Source organism: Microtus ochrogaster, unplaced genomic scaffold (genome assembly GCF_000317375.1).
Source record: "Microtus ochrogaster isolate Prairie Vole_2 unplaced genomic scaffold, MicOch1.0 UNK66, whole genome shotgun sequence".
NCBI classification, from domain to species: Eukaryota; Metazoa; Chordata; class Mammalia; order Rodentia; family Cricetidae; genus Microtus; species Microtus ochrogaster.
In genome coordinates, this window is record NW_004949164.1 from 715820 (window position 1) to 738371 (window position 22552).

The following is a 22552-nucleotide window of genomic DNA, read 5'->3' on the forward strand; positions in this document are numbered from 1 at the left end:
AAACTGCATTATCCCCAGAATGGCATAATTCAGACACACACACCCCCACACACATACACACACAGGATACAATTTGTGTCTAGGCAGCACTTAAGGCAGTAGGCTCTCTTGGCGGGCTCTGGTCCCCATGTTCCTTAGTTCTAGTTGACATACCCACTGGTGTGGCATGGCTGGATCTGAAGTGGGTGGCATATGGATTTTTGCTGCTTGAACTGCCACCGAAGGAAATGTCATTGGCATAGAATGCCAGATTTCCATTTCATGAATCACGGAGCATGGGATTCTGTCTGAAGACGTCCTAGCTGCAAAGTGTCCTTAAAGCAGCAGAGGGTGAAAGCTGTGGTTCTCCCAGGTGTGCTGTTTCCACGTAGGTGATTTATCCTGATGAAAGGTCTGCGTGAAATGGCTATGTCAGTGACCTCAGGTATGGCAGAAAGTCTGCCTGGCTTGTTTTATTGTGGACACTGAGCAATCAGGATGTTTGCCCTTAAGCCTAAGTGAACAGACACCAGTGAGGTACGGCTGTTCTCTGGATGTTTCAGATAAATAGAAATTTATTTGTGCATGTACCAGAAAAAGACTGTGAGTAAAAGATATCTATGTTTAACAGTTTGCCACAACTTTGTAGTCCCTAGAATTTTCAAGCTATAAAGCACATGACAACAGAGTCAGCTGGTGCAGGAGACCTGATGATGTCACCTACACCTCAGCTTTTGCCCCTTCCCCCATCTAGCTTCTTCCTGAAAATTCCAAGGCAAGTTTTAAGATTTCCCAAATAGAGGATTAGAAAGAACCCTATGAAATCATCTTAAACTTGATGATTTAAAAAATGATTTCTTCCATTTTTGAGATTATAATTGCATTTTCCCCTATTTTCCTCCCTCCAAACTCTCCCATTTATCTCTCCTTGCTCTTTCAAATTCATGACCTTTCTTTTCATCAGTTGTTGTTTTATCCACGCGCACACACACACACACACAAACACACACACACACACATTCTCGTGTACACTCGCAGTCATACACACACACAAACATACACACATAACACACACATGATACATTTTAAAAGCCAGCCCACTCAGGTTGTATAAGGTTACTTGTTACTTTTATGTGGGTTGTTTTTTGGTTTTTCGAGACAGGGTTTCTGTGTGTTGCTTTGAAGCCAGTCCTGGAACTAGGTCTTGTAGACCAGGCTGGCCTCAAACTCACAGAGATCTGCCTGCCTCTGCCTCCCGAGTGCTGGGATTAAAGACGTACACCACCACCACCCGGCCTTGTATGCCTTTTTCAGAACTCAGCAATGTGAAATGGCTCACCTTTATAACTGGGTGGCACGTAGGTACACCCTTGGTTAGCCATCAGAACTGACCACGGATGCCCAACAGTCTCCTGCCTTTTCCACAGTACTCTTTCCTCTTTTATATGCCTTGTTCTGTGATCACTTACCTGATAAAATAGTGTCATGAAGTCTAGCAGTACTGACTCTGAGCCCATAGAATGGAGTTCAGTCCCAGCTCCAGCATTTCCTTATTGGGTGATTAACCTGTCTTGTTATTTGTCTCTTTATCTGTCAAATACGAACCTTAATAGAATAGCTGTGAGTGTTAAATGAGCCGATTGAGATGTAACCACCTGGAATGGCCAATATTAAACCATTTATGCAATGCAAAATTAGCTGTTCCCTCTGGCTCATCCTAATGTATGTAAAGCACTGCCTTCTGGAAGTGGAAAGGTCCCAGAAGGGGCATAGGGAATCATGGGTTCTACCTCAACTCTCTTCGTAGTTGGCTAGCATCTGCACTCCCCACCAGTCTCCCTGGCAGAGCTTGTGTCCCAGACACCTGCATGGCCAGCTCTGCTGTGCTTTCAATTGTGCTCTGCTGGCCACCTCTGCAGTGCTACTCTGCCAGCTATCAGTTTAATTAGTGATTACCAATCTCTTCCTCTCAGTGCCCTACAAATGCACGGAAGCCCCCACTTACACTTGCATCATGCCAAGGCAGGCACCTTCACAGAGCTACCTTCTTCTACCTTTTTCCTTTTTATATATTCATCTACTGAAAACTCTATCCTCCCCTCACTAAAAGTATATCAGAGCAAAGGAAGCGAAGTTTGGTTATAAATTAATTGTTGGCCCTTGAAAATCTGTATAGTCACAGAATCTACCAGCTTTGAAAGATGAATGCAGAAGAGACCTCTGAAGAACAGTCCCAAATTTCAGGCTTTTTTTTTTTCTTCATTGCAGTGCTTTGGCCCTAGTGGTCTCCTGTCCTCCCCCTTGAAGACTCTCATATGGTGGCTTGCAAAGGGCACACATGTGCAGAGAATCCACACAGTACTCATACACATGCAGAGACCTATGTGGAGAAAAGCTATATGCAAGATACAAAATAATTATTGTTGATTCAATTAAGATAAGTGAAATTATAAACTATGCTCAAAATGAGAATCAGGACGCTAACCTTCAGGAGTGCATAGTTCACACTGAAACACCTCTTTAGCCACAAAAGACATGCTGTGTTGTTGCCTAACTTTTCCTGGGGAGGTATAAACTAACATTCTAGCATCTAGCATAGAGCCTCAACAACAGACCAAAGAAATGATTCTACTCAAGTCTAGCTTTGTGAAGCAATGAATTGAATTGGAGTTTCTTGCAGGAACTTAGCTGAGGTGTGCCTACAGAAGTATGAGCAACTTATATATAAACCACCAAAGAACAGATTGCCACTCTCAGCAATTATTATCTACACGATAGCCCCCGAAGGGAGTGTGGTGGGGTATGGCTCTTCTCCTCACTCCACTACAGAAAGGTCATAGGTCCTGTGGCCCACGAGTGGACTGTGAGTAATCACTAATGCTGTGAACTCTGGAGGCCCACCCCGTGCCCAGAGCACAGTGGTCCACAACACATGCCATCCAGGATAAAAATAGGGTCAGAATTGTACAGCTGATGTGAATGTAAGGTTGGGATAAAGTTCTGATGAAAAAGGCAGACACAGCCAATGACAAACTAGACCTTACCTTACCATGTTTATTTGCATTTCTCCTACTCTAATCTCTTTTCTTCATCCTGACCCAAGCCATCCCTATCCTTATACGTTTCCCAATGCTGTTCCTTTTCTAAGGTCTTATTCAATCCTTGTTCTGTCTCTGCGGGCAAATCCTCCAGGAAAGAATGCTGTCCCTGCTGCAGGTGCCTGTCTAGAGGAGCAGCCAGTTCCTGTTTGCCAGGTTGGAGGATCTCTCCCCAGAACTAGTCACATCCCATATTCTTACAGCCTGGCTGTCCCGCCTCTGTGGTCCTGGGGTCGTTGACCTGTTGGACTTAGGCAATGCTGCCTCTACCACTTTCTGACATCTTCAGCATAAACATTTCCTCAAGTCTGTCCCTTTTGTTGTTGCTCTTCTCCTGTATTACATCCCCCTGCCCACTCAAAAGTCCCTTGAGTCTTTCAAACTCCATTTGCATGGCTAGTCCACAGACCTCTCCAGCTGGTAAGTCAAACACGAGTCTTGTCATTTTTGTTCTCGTCCCAGCTGGCTTTTAGTGTTCTCTAACTCTAAGAGCCCCTTGGTGACCTATCCATTTCCTTGACTGGAATGGTCTCTGACTTTCTTACTTCTCCTTTTTAGGGGGTCTCCAATCCTACCAACTGCCAGTATCTGAGAAAGGGCCATCTGCCATCTGGTGCTGTGACTCTGCAGAAGTCTCCGTGTCTTCTGCAGACTGTGTTTGCCTTTTGTTGTTTCCTGAATCTGGACTTGGACGATCCATAGCTATCTCACCACCTTAAAACTCTTCAGGGGCTAGAGAGATGGCGCAGATGTTAGGAGCACTTGGTTTTCTTGTAGAGTATCCAGGTTCTATTCCCAGTATCCACATGGTGACTCACAACCATCTCTAACCATAGTTCCGGGGGATATGACACCCTGCTCTATCTTTCATAGGCACCAGGCAAGCACATGGTACACACACACACACACACACACACACACACACACACACACACACACACACACCACTAAATCCTCAAACACCTCAGCTTCCTCTCTTGTACTGTAGCAAAACTGAACTTTTGTCCCAAAACACTTTCTAAACAGTGTGGCTGTCATTGAGTCGTACAGCCCTGGCTAGCCTACAATTTATTATCTTGATTTTTACTTAAGTATTCTTTGCACTTCCAAATCTCTGTTTTTGTCCATGGTCTCCTAGCTGTCAAAACCTTCTCAATCCTTTTTAATTTTCATTTATCTATCTATCTATCCATCCATCTATTTATTTATTTAGTTATTTTGATACCTACTTTTCAGTTTCTACAGGCAAAACTAGGACTGAAAACAGGACTGAAAAGTCTGCCTCTTAGTGGTGATGGTTTCCTTGAAGACGGGAAGGGGGAGATTGGTATTTCTGGATGAAAAGATAAAGATCTTATTCCGTATTAAAAACACCTCTAGATTTTCATTTGTGGAATTTACTACCTGACAAAAGCCTCTTGAAGATCTGCACTGGCCTGTGACCTCAATAACGGAAGCTGGGAGATTCACAATCATACTCACGCCCCACACATCACTGTGCGACCGAGGATCAGGGCCACAAGCTGGTTAACAGGCTGGCTTCCTGGAACACCACAAGTTCCCGAAAAACAAAAGAGGAGCTGCATTATTTTTTGTCCTTGGCAAACCATCATGGACCATGGGTAACCCCTTGCTGTGTGTTGCCAGAAACCTTGACATTTCACTAAACCTTTCAAAAGTCTGTGGAGATAAAGTTCTTGTTAGGAAATAAACCAGCACCTGACGGTCTCCACTACAAAGCTGGTCTCTAGAACTCGAGGGTCACGTGTGTGGTGGGCGGAGTGACAGTGAAACAGTTGTTTATATCTCTATGACTTCAAGGGAAAAACAGAAAAGTGCTCCCCATACAGCAGCAAGTATATGAAAGTAATCTATGAGTACATTTCTTTCTATGTTAGGATTTTCCATCATTCAGAGTTTTTGTGACTATCTAGATGTCAGAAAACACTTTATGTAAGAGGAATATAGGACACAGGATGCAAAAATATATATCAACTATGTCAAAACATAGACGATTAAGTGATTTTAACAAGGACTTCTACACTGTGTTTATTTTTTAGTTTATTCCAAGATTACAATTGCATGAAATATGCATGCTCTTCATTCTAGAAAAAGGAAACGTGTGCTTCTGTGGGTGCAGAATTGTTACCAGGCTACAGGTGTGGTCCCATCAGTGGTTCTGTGAGTCTTGGGGGGCTTCTTGATCTTGGTCCCCCATGTTAAAATTTGACTACAGTTGTTGATTATTATGTGAAATACAGCCTGGTCAGAGTAGCTCAGCCAGTGCCTGGCATCTTATCCTGAAACTGATTGATACTAAAATCAGAAGTCATCTGAGGCTGGGTTCAAAGTCTATTCACTAACTGGAAGGAAGCACTAAGCGGATGGGCAAGTGTCGGAGGAAAGGACACTGCTGGGTTTCCCTGGTGGGGGATGGGCAGGAGTGCTTCCCAGAACACCCTCCTCCTGCTCAGGCTGGAGTGCAGCAGTGGGAGAAGGAGGCAGGGAAGACAAGCCATGAGTCACCAGGATGTTCTCAGAGATCCTCATCTCCTCAGTGTCCATGACGATGAGCAGAACAATCCGTATCATGCCTGAAGCATCCTCCATCCGACACTTAGAGGCGTTCCTGGGGTTTAGATAATAAATTGAGTTCTAAAGGGTACCCGGGGTAGCTCTGGGTGGGTGTAACCTCACAGTAAAATGAATGGGCAAAACAATAGCATATACATTATACGGAAATGACCCACCAGATACAGAAAGTACTACTTTTAGGAGAGCTTTGACCTATGACTCAGAGCTCATTGGGCAGAAAACAAGTCTATGAGAGGCCAGGGAAAAATGAAATACAATGGAATACATGAGGAAAAATTAACCAACTCTGATGACTTGAAAGAAGCACACGCCAGCACATGAACGCATGCTATTAGTGCTTTCTAAATATTAGTTTAAGACCAGTTGCCTTACCCCAGACTGAAGTTTTTGTTGAGATATATTTTTTCAGTGTACTTTCCAAAGAGCCTAGATGTCTAGTATAAAATAGATTCCACAGCAGCCCAAGCAAGAACATTTATCCATGATTCAACACTGGTGATTATTTGAACTATTTGGGCCATAATTCTCGTGCCTGCCGGGGAGCTGCTAGAACTGTAGACAAGCTATTTGGAAACCACGCTTGATATTCTCCCTGGGAGGACCTGACAGAGCAGAGGAACATTTTTGTCCTGCATATTAGTGGATTGCGTATTGCTCTTGGGACCGATTTTTTATTTGTATCACCAACCTAACCTTACATTCTGAAGTTGGAAACTTAAATATGCAAGCAAGTAGCAAAGTGATAAAAAGATTATGTTTTATATGAATTTAACTTCTGTTCATGAAGGTCGTAGGGCCTATTCCCTGTGAAGGCTGGGAGTACCGAGTCCAGAGGATTTGTTCAGGGGGCGTGGCTCACAGGTGCCTTTAGCTGAAAGTGGATGGGGTTCAGTTTGAAGACATGGTCATTGGAAGCAGTTGATAGAGAAGGATTGGGGCTGAGATCAATCAGCCCATCATTGTGAGGGCAGCAGTGCTTTGCTGCGGCCAAGCACACTGTTGGGATCATGTCTCTAGTGTGCTGAGGGTTCTTGCTGCTACTCAGTGCAACTCCAGACACATGTTTGTGACAGTGCTAACTTCTGATAAAGCCACTTTCATTACCTGAGGTTAAAATAAAAATAACTGTTTTTATGTCCCTTTAGAATTCATAGGTGACATCTTTGCTCTATGTAGCACCCCTATGCACACACCCCGCTGTGTTTCTGTGAAGAACTGTTGGATCTGTCGCAAACCCATCCGCTTTGTCTGTCCTCGTCTTCATCTCCCGTGTGGCTTCTCTGATTCTGGTTGTTGCACTAGTCTTTACCTGCTGGGTGAAGGAGTCTGCTTGCTTGCTCCATTTTCTTGTTTCTCTTCCACTCAGCTTTGGTCATCCTTCCCATAGGCCTAGCGTACCCTACTCAGATGCATTTGGTCTACTGATGTACCTTTCAAACCGAAACAGCAAAGTCTAAGGAAGCAGTAGCCTCTAGTGCTTACAAATTTGATGAAACAGAGTAGCCAAGATTTAATCTCTAACATTTTTGGATGAAATTAGTCTTTAGGATGAGAATATCAAAAACTAGTGTTTTCTTCCTCAAGATGGAAATACTTCCATGTGAGATTGATGTGTTTGAGGGTTAGGAAAGATGAACTCCACAAAGGCCTGAAAACTGAGAAGAGTGTGGTAAGAGCCCCCAAAACCCCCTTTTCACAATGGCACAGAGACCGATTCTGTTTTGCATCATGATAGAATAGCCTGCTGTTGACCCAGTAGCTTGTTGCCACCATATTGCCGGGAACACGCTTGGGAATATTGAACTGAGAATTTAGGCATTTTCATTTCTCCTTTGGCACGGTTCTCTCCAGCGTTCAATTCTGGAACGTGTTTCCCTGGCATGTTTGGAAAACTTGAATTGGCAAGATGCTGAGCTCTGAATTTTCCCAGCTTTCCTTTCCAAGACACCCAGGATTGTTAGAAATGTGTCCCATCAGACAGTCCTCCCCTCCGTTCTCGCATGTTCCTCAGGTCAGCCCCTTCCATTCCGTCAAGCCTGCCTTGTCCCAAAGGCCCATACCTGCCCTCTAACCCGTGAGTGGAAATCACCTGTCATGCGGGAGAGGAATGAAGGAAGGTGTGGGTTCTAAAATGGTTTTGTATTTTGTGGATCTGGTTTTATTTCACAGCACTTGTAGAATTTGCCTACACTTTGGGCATTTTCATGGGAAATAACATTATAGCAAAGTCTGAAGAAATACTGCCAGATTATTGCCGCATTTTGAGTAACTCGGCCTTCGATGCAGTGGGAGCAATCCCGCTCTGGCAGCTTGCTTTGGGAGTTGTGTGACAGTGTCATGCTATCTCCTCAGACAGATTTTTGAGTCTTTGTTCAGAAAATCCCCAACTCTAGATACAAGGTTGAAAATAAGGCGCTTAAATGTGTTGAACCTCACTCTCTCCATTTGGAAGCGGAGACCTTATTATGTTAGCTTGTGGAAATGGGCACATTCATTTGCTGATGGTTTTGTGCCCCTCTGGATTTCTGGCCCTGTCACAAAGAGCTTACCAGCCTGGCACCTCATGATACAGTGGCGGAGTGTCAGGTTTTGTATGTTCTGTTTATGATTGTCTTTCCGTGTCTGTGAGACGGCAAGCAGCTATCCATGTGTAGACTCATTCTGCGGGCAGTTATTGATCTTGTTCCCCTGAGGAAAAAAGTTACTCTGATTTGTTCAATTAAGATTTTGCAGCCGGGCGGTGGTGGCGCACGCCTTTAATCCCAGCACTTGGGAGGCAGAGGCAGGTGGATCTCTGTGAGTTCGAGACCAACCTGGTCTACAAGAGCTAGTTCCAGGACAGGCTCCAAAACCACAAAGAAACCCTGTCTCGAAAAACCAAAAAAAAAGATTTTGCATATGTTTTGTATTTCAAATATATTATGCAAAATAATCACATTATTATACTACTCAGCCCAAATGACTGGACAGCTTTATCTCTCATATCTCTGGAATGAGGTAAACTGAGTCAATAGTAACTTTGCCTTCATTCATTTAGGAGGCGTCTCCATTTCTGACCAGACCGCCTTATACACATGGACTAGTCTAAGCTGTAGTCAGCATGGTTGTGTTTTAGAAGTGAAGTGTGTTTGTCTGTGGTGTATGTGGCGTGTATCCGGTGTATATGTGGTATGTATGTATGTATACAGTGTGTGTGTGATGTATATAGATTGTGGTGTGTGTGTAGTATGTGGTGTGTATCTGGTATGAATGTGTATGTCGTATGTATGTATACAGTATGTGTGTGTGATGTATATAGATTGTGGTGTGTTTGTAGTGTGTGGTATGTATACAAGAGAGGTGTCTTGAGAAGATGAAGATGCAGTTGCAGGTAAACTTGTTGAAAAATACTTACACACTGTTTGGAATTTCACTGAAGCTCGACATGACCCTCAAGACCTTATAGAGAGACCCAGCCAGCCAAAGAAAAAGCCATGTAGCAGAACTGTATTTTTGACTGTGAGGTCATCATCACCATGTTCATTGTCATGATTCACGTGCATCTGGATGAAGTAGATGCTGAAGGTATAGAAGCAACATGTTTTAGACCAAGAGTTTGAAAACAGATGGATTGGTTATTAGTACTGTTACTTCTTTGCAATGAAGTAAATAAAACCATCTTTCTCCTTTTTTGATGCTTAATGGAACAAGTATCAGTTTTTTTGTTTTGTTTTATATTTTTTTTGTAAATTTGAATAGTCACTTTAGAAAACATTCTGTTGCAATTACTGTACTTTTGTGGGGGAAAAAGTACAGTTTATCACCTAACAGAGTTTAACAGCATTACAAAGGTATCTGTAATACATTAAACAATCATGTTTCTGGAAATAAATTAAACATAAAATCTGCCTGGGAACATTCAGAACTAGGGAACTGGTATTGCTTACTCAAAACAGAGCAAAGATCACTGGCTCAGTGCATAGCTGAGTAGGAGTTGTCTTTGAATTCACGGAGATACCCGATACCTCTAATTATGATGCCTGGCGACAGGTCTATGTGCTCTTCCATCTCCCAGCTTAGAACTACCAAGACCCAGGGAGCTAAACAGAGTATCCATCCATCTTGTGATCTAAGCAGCAGGACTACTGGACAGGACTCCACAGGAAGTCATGGAAGTTTCCTTGGTGACTATTTCTTTAAAAAAAAGTCCCTCTTGAGATATCAGAGAGCCTGGTTATTTTTCTAAATTAGATCTGTGAGTAAGTAGGCTAGTCAAAGAACGTACTTTGGTCACCTTTGAATAAGTAAGCAAGAGGGAATAGATGGGACTGCAGCTTTAAAAATATTAGCAGACCAGCTTTGCATTTTGACTCAAAATTTAGTTTCTTGCGGGAATAATGTTGCTCGAAGTGATTACAGCATTTCACCTACTGTCTGTGACTTCAGGATCTACCAAGCTGTAAAAACCCCTCCACCTGGCAAATGAGGCATTTAGAAGCCTCAGTGCTTCTTCATACGCCTGTTCACTACGGTAGCTACTGAGTACCGTAGTGTGCTGAATACTCGCCCGAGTTAATTTTGAGTCCCACAATGCTACAGGAAGTTACAGTCTCCACAATAAAGTTGACCTTGTCCTTGTAAGAATGGGTCTTTGGAGATGGCCTGAAAAAGTGAGACACACACACACACCCATTCTCAAAATAATGCCCTTTTGTATAGCATACACTGAAGACTGCTCATCTTTTCCTCTGTATAGTGATCTTCAAACTGAATTGTTCTTAAGAATCCTCTGGAGTTCTTGGGATCCTGTTCCATGAGGTTTTGGTTTAGAAGAAGCAATAAAGCCCAGGAGTCTGCAATGTAATACAGATGTTTGCCATGGAGCACATTTATAAAGACTGAAACTAGAATCCTTTGGTTCAAATCCCAGCTGTGTTCAAATTCTACCTTATTAGTTCACTCACCTGTGTAATAACGGTGATAATATTTCTGAGGGTTGTAGTAAGGACTAAATCGATTAACCCAGGTGAAATGCTTAAGATGTTTCCTGGAGCTTTGTCATGTCCATTAGGCTAAGCCACCAAATTAAGAATATTGTAGAATCAGGAGGCAGAGGCAGGCGGATCTCTGTGAGTTCGAGACCAGCCTGGTCTACAGAGCTAGTTCCAGGACAGGCTCCAAAGCCACAGAGAAACCCTGTCTCGAAAAACCAAAAAAAAAAAAAAAAAAAAAAAAAAAAAAAAAAAAAAAAAAAAAAAAAAAAAAAAAAAAAAAAAGAATATTGTAGAATAGACTACTTCAGTCGCGTTGATAGACTGTTAATATATCATTATGCTCAACTAAGGGATCTTTCAAGTTGATATGTTGGTGAGCAAGAAGTCATTTAAATGGAGTACCACAACTGATTATCATTGCTTACAGGATAAAACCTGAGCTTTCGCCTAGTGGCTAGGACTCTGATTACTCGCCTTGCCCCAGACAAGACGCCACGCACCTGTGTATGTGCGTCTTCCTCATATCTGAAATACAGTTCCTCTCCCCTCCAGTTTACTGGCTTTAATATTTTGGATTTGGCTCAGATAGCATCACTTCCAGGACCTATTTCCTGATCTCACTAGGTCCAACCTGCTGTCTGTGGCCATTGCACATAGAGCTCAGATCTCGCCCATACACCACAGGTCCACTGCCCTGTGTCTTAGTCTGCTGTGCTCAAAACCAAGAGCTGCAGGGCAGAAGCCTTGTCACTTAGGGTGTCACTCGCCTTCCTGACACAGTCAATAGCTGCTGGAAAACAATGGATTTTGTTTGGTGGAGGATCTGGGTGGAATATAATATTTCCTCGTGGCAAATGAATATTTGGATGTTTTCAACAAGGTGATTACCAGAAAAGCTACATGGTCCACGGCACCAGAAATCTGAAAACAGTGAAGGATATTGCCAGTATTGGAGCTGGGTGTCTGACAAGCAGAACTTGGTGAGAATTCCTTCCTAAGTGCACGGTGACAAAAAGAGACAGTGGGATATGGGGCATATAGTCTTCAAGGAGTAAATCCAGTGTTGTGATTTGTGGGGCAGAGATGAACACCAGGGAATGGATGGCGTGGCATCTGGGCCAGTTGTCACTCTCACAGTAGGAGCTGAGGGAGCTCTGAGCTACTGTTCCTTGGGCACAGAGGATAGGTGCTGAGTAGGTAAGTCACCTTGATTCACAGAGCCAGAGATATGCAGTGGGCTGTCTCAGTATCAGCCCTATCAGAAACATGCTTTGTGTCATTAACCACAGAAGTCTCATACTTGCAATGAACTTAATGGAACAGACAGTTTTTCTTAAGGGTGTGATGATGCTATTGACAGCAGATCTGCTTAGATCTTAGCATATACATACATACATACATACATACATACATACACACATACATACATATATGTAGACATGTATGTCATAGCATAGCTTTTATTTTTTCATGGTTGTTATTTTCTGTATATACAGACATGTATATGAGAGATTGATGTCTAAGATTCCACTCTCGAAGGAACCTGACAGGGCCATTCATGCAGCCATTTATTGCTCAGTGGCGGCCCCTGCTGGTAATGAAAAAGACAGCAGCACATGCAGAATCTGACATTAATTCTGATCATGCCTTGCATGCAACCAGGAGAATTTAAAGCAAGCAGAAGGGGAATAAATGGGAGGAATGAAAATGTGCTGAGAAAACTGAGGGAGGTCACTCCTGTCTGGGGTGCATTGGTGAAGTGCTAACGCTAATACAGAGCTTAGTCTAAAACTCCGTGTGCACACAATTCTTCTGGTTCAACCATCGCAATATTTAAAGGCTTTCTAGGCACCAAGGTAATGCTTTGTGAGAGACACCATTGCAAACTTTTATTTGAGGTCTTCCAGGACTATTAGGTAATAATTATTTCTTAAAGATATTTCACCCGTTTGTTAGGTCAGAAGTTAGGGTAGAAGCTGTTTCGGTTCATCTGCATCTTGAGCAGGAATCAGAGTATGGATCCTCTCGTGGGACCCCTGCTGGGATGAACGCTTCTTTTCTGTGTGCATTTCTGGATGTGTGAGCATCCCCGATGCTCACGCCGTATTTTACAAAGCAAGGCAGTTGCGTAGCATTTCTGTCTAGATACTGTATGTGAGGGGAAGGTGGAAGAATGCATTACAATCAAATAAAAGTAGGGGGGGGGAGAGATGAGATTGCAGTTGATTATGGGTCTGGCAGCAGATGTTCTACACGAATCCAACTCGCTGCAGCCAGCCTGTTTCCATGGCAACAGAATCAGTAATTATTGAGCCCTGGCACTCCCCCCCACCCTCCTTCCCAACAAGGTGGAGGCTGATGAATGTGAACTATCTCCAGCTCCTTCTTGTTCCTCTTCTTTCCCTCTCTTTCTTAAGTCCTTTATAGGAAAAGGCAGAGAGGCATTGAGAATGACTAAGAAAGAGAGCTATCTGTGTCTTGACAAAGATTGTAGGAAATTAAATTACAAGTGATCTTTTTCCTTGTTATAGTATCAGATCAGAGAAAAGCTCTTCCCAGAAAAGCCGATGATCTCTGAAGATGCTAAATAAATGAGCAGGAGTTTCCCTGAAATGGAAGCTCCCTTTGATTGGCTGATCTTTCCACAACTCCTGCCAATCGGAGCACCCCTGGGCTTCAGCTCCATAAACATAAGCAAAGCTACATGCTTATTCTTCTGGACTCGGAGCGTATTCCATTCGAAGGTGTGCAGCGGGTCTCTGTTCACATGGCTCAACTGGAAACCTGTTTCTTGAACAAGCTTACTGGGGAGCCATCTGGTCTTCCAGCACACTGTCCTTCTGGGGCACGACTCTAAGTCCTATCTGTGGCAGCAGCTTAGAAGCAGTGTGTGCTGTTGGGGAAGATGGACTTATGGACGCTTGGTGAGTAAACCTCTGTCTTACACATCTGTGCACTGGTATTAGCGGGCTGAAATAGAATGTAGCTTTGTTCTATTGTCTGCCTAGAAAGCCGGCTTGGAGGGAGCACATGGAAGGAAACCCATGCAAGGGTTCCCGTGATGTGGGCGACTGTTTCAAAAGGCTGCATGCTTTGTTTGCTCCTGGTCGGATCTGTAGTTGATTGTAAATTATATTTGGATGTTGGCGATCTAGTTAGGATTGGCGTGAGGAGTGGAGTTCTGGCCGGTCTCCCTGGGTATTGGTTCATTTAGAAGAAAATGTGTGGAAAAACTGAATTAGTAAAAATTAACCCTGCATGATGCTGCAAGGGAGAGAACAGTGCGGGCATGGGGCTCGAAGCTGCCAGGTGGTATAGCTGGCGCTTGCATTGAGAAGAGGGATGTTATCAGAATGGTCTGTCACTCTTCAGACCCCTGGCCGCAGAAGGAAGCAGCTCCTCTGTGCAGCGCTGTTCTCAGTTTCAGAAACATGCGACTGGGCTAGGTCATGTCCTTACCCCCTTTCAGGAAACCAGCGTCCAAATGGAAATGAGCTTTCCCAAATCAATTTCAGAGATGAGTTGAGATGCAATCAGGAAGATTTTAGCAGCCAGAAAGCATGTGTGAAAGGGCTCTGTGTTACATCTCTCCAGCCCTCTGAAAACCAGGGGGTTTGCAAAGTTACGCTTAGACCTTGGCTCTGGACCAGACGTGGAGTGCTCCGAGCTAATACTCTGCTCCCTGGGGTTTAAATTTCTGACACTAGTGACAACATTTTTAATATTCAGTAGTCACAGACAGACAAGCGAACAATACTGTAATAAGCGGCTAGGATCAGCACAGAGAGAGGAGAGGTCACTGCCCTGGCAGACCTCCCAGCCGCAAACTTAAAAAGATAGGTGTCAGGAGGACACCCAGGCACAATGCAGAATTCCACAGGAGCTGTGGTCTTGGCAAGCGTGAGAGAGAAGGTGTTTCCTTCAGCTTGGATGCAGAGAGTGGAGGTTGAACTTGGCTCTCCATCTCTGCCTAAGATCTGTTCTCTTGTCTCTGATGTTTGAGGCTTCATCACTGTCATGTTTTATAAGAATGTGATTTCCTATCTTATGTGAGAAAAGTGCTATAGTATCTTTGGAATCTTTTATGGGGATGGGGGTGGGAGGAGAAAGCATGATCATTGAATTTATAAAGAAAATCGTGTGAAACAGGGGTGCATGGGAGTGCATTGATTGGACCCTTATAAAGAGTGGGATTTTTTGGCTTGGAGAGGGTCGTGGCTCTTCAGATGGATCTAAAATGGAATCTGTTGTGTCCTGAGTGGGAATCTGTGATGAACTGGTAAAGAAACAAAGAACTAGGCAGGCTCTGGCTGTCTGGGACTTGGGAGGGGCTCCTGGATGAGGCAGATCTGCTCTCTCCCTCAGCCTCCTGCAGGCTGGTCCTGGGGAGGAATTCTTGACTCTGGGTGACAGTGCACTGTAGACCTGGTCATCTACCAGAGCAGTGACCTGTTCCTTAGCTGACATCCTCTCTAGACATGCAGGCTGGCCTCTGGTCCCAAGAGGCTCCAGGTGGTGAGATGCATTGAGTCTTTCACCTGATAGACGTGCTAGAAGTGCGTTTCTCTGCAAGTGAACTCTTCCCGAAGCTTCTCACTCTGCCGCCCACTCCAGTGCATGCACGGTTTTGAGGAAGTCTGCTGGCTTGTGGATACCTATTCAGGAACAGTCATCTTGGAATGGTGCCCCATCCACCTTTTGCCCCTTCTCTTCCCCCAGTAGTGTCACTGTGTGTGGGGAAAACGCCGGCACCTGTTGGCAAGAATGAGAGAAAAAAACAAACAAGCAAAAGCAGCCTTTTATGGATGAAGTAAAAATGTTTCAAACAATTCTAAAAGTGTAGTTCGCAGCCTATTTTTGGTCCCTGGAACTCTTTAAGAACATGAAAGCCTTGAACCTCCTACCTGCCCCCCAAGAAAATATATTATGCATAATTCTCTCACGCTTTGATAACAAGCAGTTTCTGAGGAGGAGGAGAGCTCTTTCTTGGGGAATAGCAAACCATTTTTTTATGCACAAAGTCCCCATCAACTTCTTTGTTTTCTCAATGTGAGCACTAAATCCCACTGTATCCGCATCTCCCTCAGCCTTACTGGTGTTGGCAGTAACATTGACTTCTGAATGAGATTCTCCATACTGTCAGCCCGTGTTAGAATTAAAAGTCTTGAAGCTAGCGAGGGCTGCAGCTCAGCGGCTTACTGTCCATGAGGCCCTGGATCTGATGCCCACGATGGTATTCTGTCTCCTGAGCTTCGCGAATGGTTGACAAACCAGATTCTTGGAGTTTGCACCGCAGTTGTTCCCTTGGTGTTAGTGTGAGGACTGTGCCTTGTGAATAGTCTGCTCAGTCCTGAAAGAGAAAGCTGCTTTCCATTGCTTCCTGCTGCTGTCTGTAGCCTGTGAAATCCTGGAAAGATAAAGGTGAGGATAAAATACAATAAATTCGCTTACTGTTTAGTAGGAGCCTAAGTAAATATGAATATATTGGATCTTATCCCTGAAATTATTAAGAGTTTGAACAAGAATTTTCGCATTTCCCGGCAATTGTTGTGAAATTATCCACAATGTGCTCCTAACTTGTGACTGTCACTGTGTGCTCAGTACAGTTAGGTGCTTCAAAATTAAAAGAATAATGGAATCTTCACAGTACTCCTGACTATTGTACTATATTTTAATTCTTTGAGAATTTCATACAATGTACTTGGATCATATTCAATCCCCACTTCTCCCTCTAACTCCTCCCAGATCCACCCTTGACCTCTCTAATCTCTCCCAACTTCCTTTCCTCTTTGGATTTTTTTTTTTTTTTTTTTTTTTTTTTTTTTTTTTTTTAGTAACCTGCTGAATCCACTTTGTGCTGCACACATACTCATGAGTGTGGAGCCATCCGCTGGAGTGTGGTCAACCGACTAGGTACCACATCCTTAAAGAAAATTGACTCCCTGACCCCAGAAGCCATCCGCTGTGTATAGCACCTCAGTTAGGGATTTGGGCTCACGAGCCCCTCCGCCATCCATGCTGGAGCGTTGACTGGCTTGCTCTTCTGAAGGACTTCTGCAGGCAAGCACAGCTGCCTCTGTGAGTTCATGCACAATGTTGGGTCTTGGGGTATCTGGAAGATACTGTTTCTCTCTGATCTGTGGCTTTTACGATCTGTCTTCTCCCTCTTCAATGTACCTGAACCTGGTGGGGAAGTGATGCAGAAGTAGAATATTCTGTTTGTGGATGAGAACTCCACTGACACTCATTCGCATCCTTTAGATCAGTTGTGAATTTCTTCACCCATTGCCTAAAGAAATTTCTCTGATAAGAACGGAGAGTTGCATTAACTCTGGGAATAGGCAAAGTAAGAGGGTGGTGTAATAGTATGTCCATTTAGCAACATAATGATAGTAATCTCATCTCAGGGGCCTAACTGTACTTTTTGGGGTATGTGAGAGCAGAGACAATGTCTCCTTTTCTCTGTAGCCCAGGGCTGACCCAGAACTCACAGCAAGTCACCTACCCTTGACTTCAGAGTGTTGGGATTCCTGGTGTATGCCACCATGCCTAGCCTGAACTATTTTTAATGCATATTGAGCCAGCAAGATGTTACAAAACTGGACCTGCTTATTCTTCTAAAAACTGGCAAGTTCCTGGTTTAGCACACTGTTTTGTTGTTGGGTGCTACATTCATAGATGGAAAGATAGTGAGTAGATTGGGAAAAGTGTCAGTTTGCCAATCTGTCTGGTTGGAGTCAGTCTGTTGATAACTGAGTTAAACAATCATTGCAATTATTTAAATCAAATGCAAAGGGCACTGTGAGATGGCTGAGTGAAGTACTGATAATTTTATTAAAGAAGAAACATTCAAGCTAAGCAAGAGTGGTCCCTGAGTGCCCCTTTGGTTAGCCCCTCATATCATCATACAGTGCCCAGCTACTGCTGCACACACTTAACTGAACTCGCCGAGGCAGGAATTGTGCTCTACCTGGCTGTCGGGGAGAGCTGTAGGGCCTTAGTGTTGCCCATGTCATCTTAGTTTGTGTATTCCAGGGATGACTTGCGGTGGTCAGAACAGTTGTAAGGATGGAACAGAAAGCCTGGGGCTGTGCTTGACCTATGCATGGGAATCAGCTGAGCTCCCAAGCTCTCTGAAGACCTGTGAGTAGAAGTCACCAGCCCAATCGAAAACTCAGCTTCCTACAGTAATCGCACAGATCCACTGATGAAGCAACCAAGGTTCCATAGAAGATTAGCCTTGGAAATCATTTGACAAAATCATCTGATAAAACACATTCCACAGAGCTTTAGAGAGAGTTAGTGGCTGCTTGGTTATTGTGGAGCTGAGGGGGCAGATGGATCCTCCACTGCCACACCCACAAAGCATCTCCACTTCTGATTTATAAACTGACATTCACAGTGGAAATACATTAATAAAATATGGAAGAAAGGGGGTTTGTTTGCCAGGAAGAAAAGCTATTGGTCTTGTCAGAATTTTCCATTCAACATATAAAGCAATAGACGAGCAGTACCCAGGAAGAAGCCTGCAGTGCCAATTGGGATGAGAGTCTATAGGGGTTTGTTTAACAAACTTGGGCTAGCTGCTGTGCATGCCTAATATTGTACACATTCTACTGTGCATAGTAGGTGTGTGTGGATGTTGACAGATCTCTTTATGGACCAGTATTCTCTGATACTAAGTATATGCAAGTTATATATAAATTACAAGTTTTTCATAATCACCTTAAAAAGTAGGCCAGTTAGTTGCAGTAAGATATTTCTGGACCCATTATTATGTCTGACTTGTCATTTTAGTATAACTATAAAATTATTAGCAAAATATTTATATTGAATTTTTTCATGTTAGGTCTTTGGATCTTTTTGAAATTGTACAGCCTAGCTCAATTTGAGCATTGGATTTTCACCTTTGTTTTTGGTTTTCACTTCATAAAATTTATAGTGGGGAAAGTGGATCTATGTGTAAGTTATTCCACACACATTTCCTGGTAACTGAATTGTGTATCTGATGCGTGTTTACTTGCTTATTTTCTTGTTTTCGTTGGAACTAACCAGAATCAAATGAAGTGAAGGTTTATATGCACAGTCATGGTAGCCCCCAAAACACTGTGGCCACAGGCAGACTGTACTCTGGAGCTGCAGAGCACTCTGAGCAGACACCGGACCATCCGCTGCTGCGAGACCATCATTGTGCTATAGTATCTGTACTCTCCATGAGATGTCTGGAAGACTCCTCTGGTAACAGAGACTTGCATCTAGCATTCATAAACATGTATAAGCATTTCCATTATCAGTTCCTATAGCAAACTTGTCCGGTAGCTGCATCTTGATAGTATGCCCCTTCCTTTTGAGGAAAATCAACATCACTCCTTCTATAGCAATTTTCAGTCCTTAAATAAATTAACCTTGTACTTTAATGTCACCTCCCTTGTCTTAGTGCTTTTCTTGCTATTACAGCAGAACACCCAAGACTGGGTAATTCATGATGAAAAGAAATAAATTTCACAGCTGTAGAGAGTAGGAGTTCAGTGAGGTGCCAGCATTTGGTAGGCTCTCCATCGCATGCCCAGCATTTGGTAAGCTCTCCATCGCGTGCCCAGCATTTGGTAAGCTCTCCATCGCGTGAGAGAGCATACACGGCCAATTCTGCCTTGCCATTCCTCCCACTTAGATCCTTACCTAGCCTGAATTACTTCCCCAAGGGCCAGGAACATCAACATTTGAATTAGAGGATTAAGATTTTTAACAGGAACTTTAGTAGACACATTCAAACTGTAGCATTTCTCAATTTAGGAAAGAATGCATGGATTTCACTTCGATTCTATGCAAACCATTGTTGAGGAAGTAACTCTGCGGCAAACCAGTAATTCTTTACAAAGGTGAACAGAAGAGAAAACCAGGAGCAGTTTAGCTTCTCTCTTCCTTTCCAGTCCTGCAGTTTGCTTAGCTGAAAAATAATGTCTTTATTGAGGTGGTCTTCTTGCCTTCAGCAGATAGTTTTCCCGAAAGACAGTTTAAATGTAAAACTAACATCTAGTCCTCAGACTCTCTGATAATAAGGTAAAAATCATGCTGAGAAGCCTCATAGCTTATTCTCAGCACCCGAAAAACGTCCCGCATCCGTCAGCTGGAAGGAAGGAGCTCCCTCTAAGCTTAGTCCTCGCAGAGCTCGCTCTACTAAAGAGTTTTATTCACCCTCACACACAAAGGACAACAACTTCATACAATGCAATACCATTCCAAGCCCGGGGAATCCTTCTCCAAACGTCCCCACTTCCTGCATGTGACAGAGTCCCCAAGGAGGATGTCTGCTGTGTTCCAACTCAACAGGTGTTTGTTGAAGTGAACTGTGTGTGTTCTTTTTGACCTCTGTATCACTGTGGCTTGACTGGACCTTCTTCCCTGTGGCAGCACTGGCAGACCACACAGAGGAAACCTTGGGTAGGGGTTAATCGAATTGCAGAATAAGTCTCTTCTTATTTCTGCTATTATTTGACCAAGCCAAGGGCTTAAATGGTCATGAATGAAAGATAGATGGTTTGGGATTGAAGTGAGTACAGAGGCTCTAAGAGACAGCTGTCTATCACAAACATATGATTAGTATTACAGTACCTATTTTGGAACTACTACAAGGTTTTGAGGTCTACTAACTTTCAGGACTAGACAAGCTCCTACAGACAGGAATGTATAACCTAAGGCCTCAGGTTATGCCTCTAGGTTATTAGCTAACTTTTGCAAGGTCTTTGGCCTGTCTTCACCAGCATCTTCATGTGGGTGAGGGAGAGTTTAGATCTCATGAAGTGTATGCTAAATAGGTATCAAATTTCTGAACATTCTAGGCCTATGTTTCAGTGGTTCTAGCCATCTTTTCCAATGAACCTAGATAGGACCTCAATCCTTCTTCATGTAGAACCAAGCCAGCTACAGCAGAGGTCAGAATTGGCTTATGGCTAATGTAGACTTTGAATTCCTGTCCTCCTTTCTCCAGCTCCATGCCTTGGCGAAGACTTTGCAATGGAGCCAGTGGGGAGTTTTCATCAGTGTTCGCTTCAGAGATAAGGTGGTACCAGCTCTTTTATCATCCTCTTGCTCAGCTGCTCTGGAGAGGTGCTGCCATCTGACAGGGAGGGCTGTAGCCTGGCACTTTTGGAGCTCACTTTTCTTTGCCTTTGAGCTGTAAGTGATGAGAGACCTGTCAAGGAGAACAGTTCACTGGCATCATTCCCAGACCTGGAAGCATAATGAAATAAAGTTTCATTCTGACTCAGTTGGAATTCTTGCCGCTAAACATTGAAGATAGCATCTGGGGCGATTCTAACATCCACTCGCCTGGTTGGATAGATGCACTCATTAGCTAATGGAACTTGGGCCTTCCTACTGGCAGCTCAGAGGCCCTCAGAGCAACTCAGAGTCACCCAGGCCGTATCCTAGCCAATGTAGTAGAGCCTACCTTGTTTCATGGACCAAACACCTGAAACATATTTCAGAAACTTTACCATAGACAGAGAGAGAGAGTAGTTTCAAAGTGGTTCCTAATCTGGTTACACTGCTCATGTTCCCTGGACCAAAGCCACTTAGTGCCAGGAGCTCCACACTAGAGAGTAGGGATCAAGGCATAAAAGCACAGTCTCTGATTCCTTGAACCTTGTTCAGACATCTCTGTGAAAAACAAACCAGCAAAGCTTAAAGAACATTTTCAGGGGCATCTTCTGCCTTCTCTGAAACGTCCTGTGTAGATAGGCTGTGTAAATCTTCTGAACTTTGTGTTTCTTGTCTATAAAATGGAAGCAAAGGCACATTTCTCATGGAGAGGAATAGCAATAAAATTAAAGAGAAATTTTATCAGTGTGAAGGATTAGTAAGCAGTGTGTGTGCTGTGTTGGGTCAAGTCAGTGTGATCACATTCACACTCGGGGGTCAAAGCTGCTTATTTGTTCCTATCTTGCTGACTGCCTACAGAAAACTCTCAGTTCTCAGATCTTTCTACTATAGCCCCATAGAAGACGCCTGCTCAGAAGAGGACTGGAGGCTACCCAGAAAGAGCAGGAGTCACACTCATAGACAAGACGCTAGGGTCAAGTCTAAATGTAGTCATCAGGTAAGATGTAGGCTCCTCCATCATTGCCTCTCTAATGTATAATGTGTTTCTTGTGTTGCTACCAGACTGATCCTATAACTGACATACAGGAGTGTTTAGAGAGTGACACATGTCTTGTGGACTATAATATAAAATATTAATAGTATTTCCCTCCAAATCTTTTGTCTTTCAACAACTGGGCCTGGTTTATTGCAGCAGCACTATTAGAAGTCTGTTTGGGCAGCCAAAATAGCAAAAGCTGTGGGCTGGTGATGTTTTCTTCTCTGACTTTGGAAGCCAATCAAAACCAAACAGGCTTGTGCTCCCAGGAAGAGTCTATGTGGCGTTCCAGGAGCTATGACCTGTGGTAAATATCAGTGGGTTTTACATTTGTAAATCAACATGTTCTTGGTGTCTGCAGAGAGCCCATAAATCTATCCTGATAGCCCAGCCTTGCCCACTTTAATCCACCTGCACCTTTCTTCTTCTTGAAGGCAAAATAAGGCGTGGAAAATGTGTACACTTTTAGTGTTCTGTTTGCAGGGTCCCAGTCCTGGCCTTCATGTTTTTCTCCCCCTACTTCACCTGCCGTATACAGGCCACCCCTGATTTATGCATTCTGTCAAGAGGGGAAAAAGGGTAATTTCTAACTCCTGCACATCTCCTCATCTCTTTAATATGAGTCCATAAAGTGCTAGACCTTAAAGAAGCCTGAACTGAGGGAAACCATGTAGATGCCTGGAACCCATGTGTTTTGATGGTCTAAGGCCCACTAAGCTGGGCCCAGTAGGCTTATAGGAAAGAATGGGAGGGTGTTACCTTATTACATA

The 22552-nt window shown here is 43.6% G+C and overlaps 1 protein-coding gene across 6 annotated transcripts in view; it reads left to right on the plus strand.

Moving 5' to 3' along the window:
- Nucleotides 1-22552, plus strand: part of Elmo1 (engulfment and cell motility 1) — a 532260-nt gene that overhangs the window by 390211 nt on the left and 119497 nt on the right. The window contains exon 1 of one of the 6 annotated variants that reach the window (XM_005369891.3): nt 13097-13569. The exons of the other annotated variants lie outside the window; for them this stretch is intronic. The gene's annotated coding sequence lies outside the window, so the exon portion shown is untranslated. Of the gene's footprint in view, nt 1-13096; nt 13570-22552 lie in introns of those variants that run through there. 6 annotated transcript variants of the gene reach the window in all.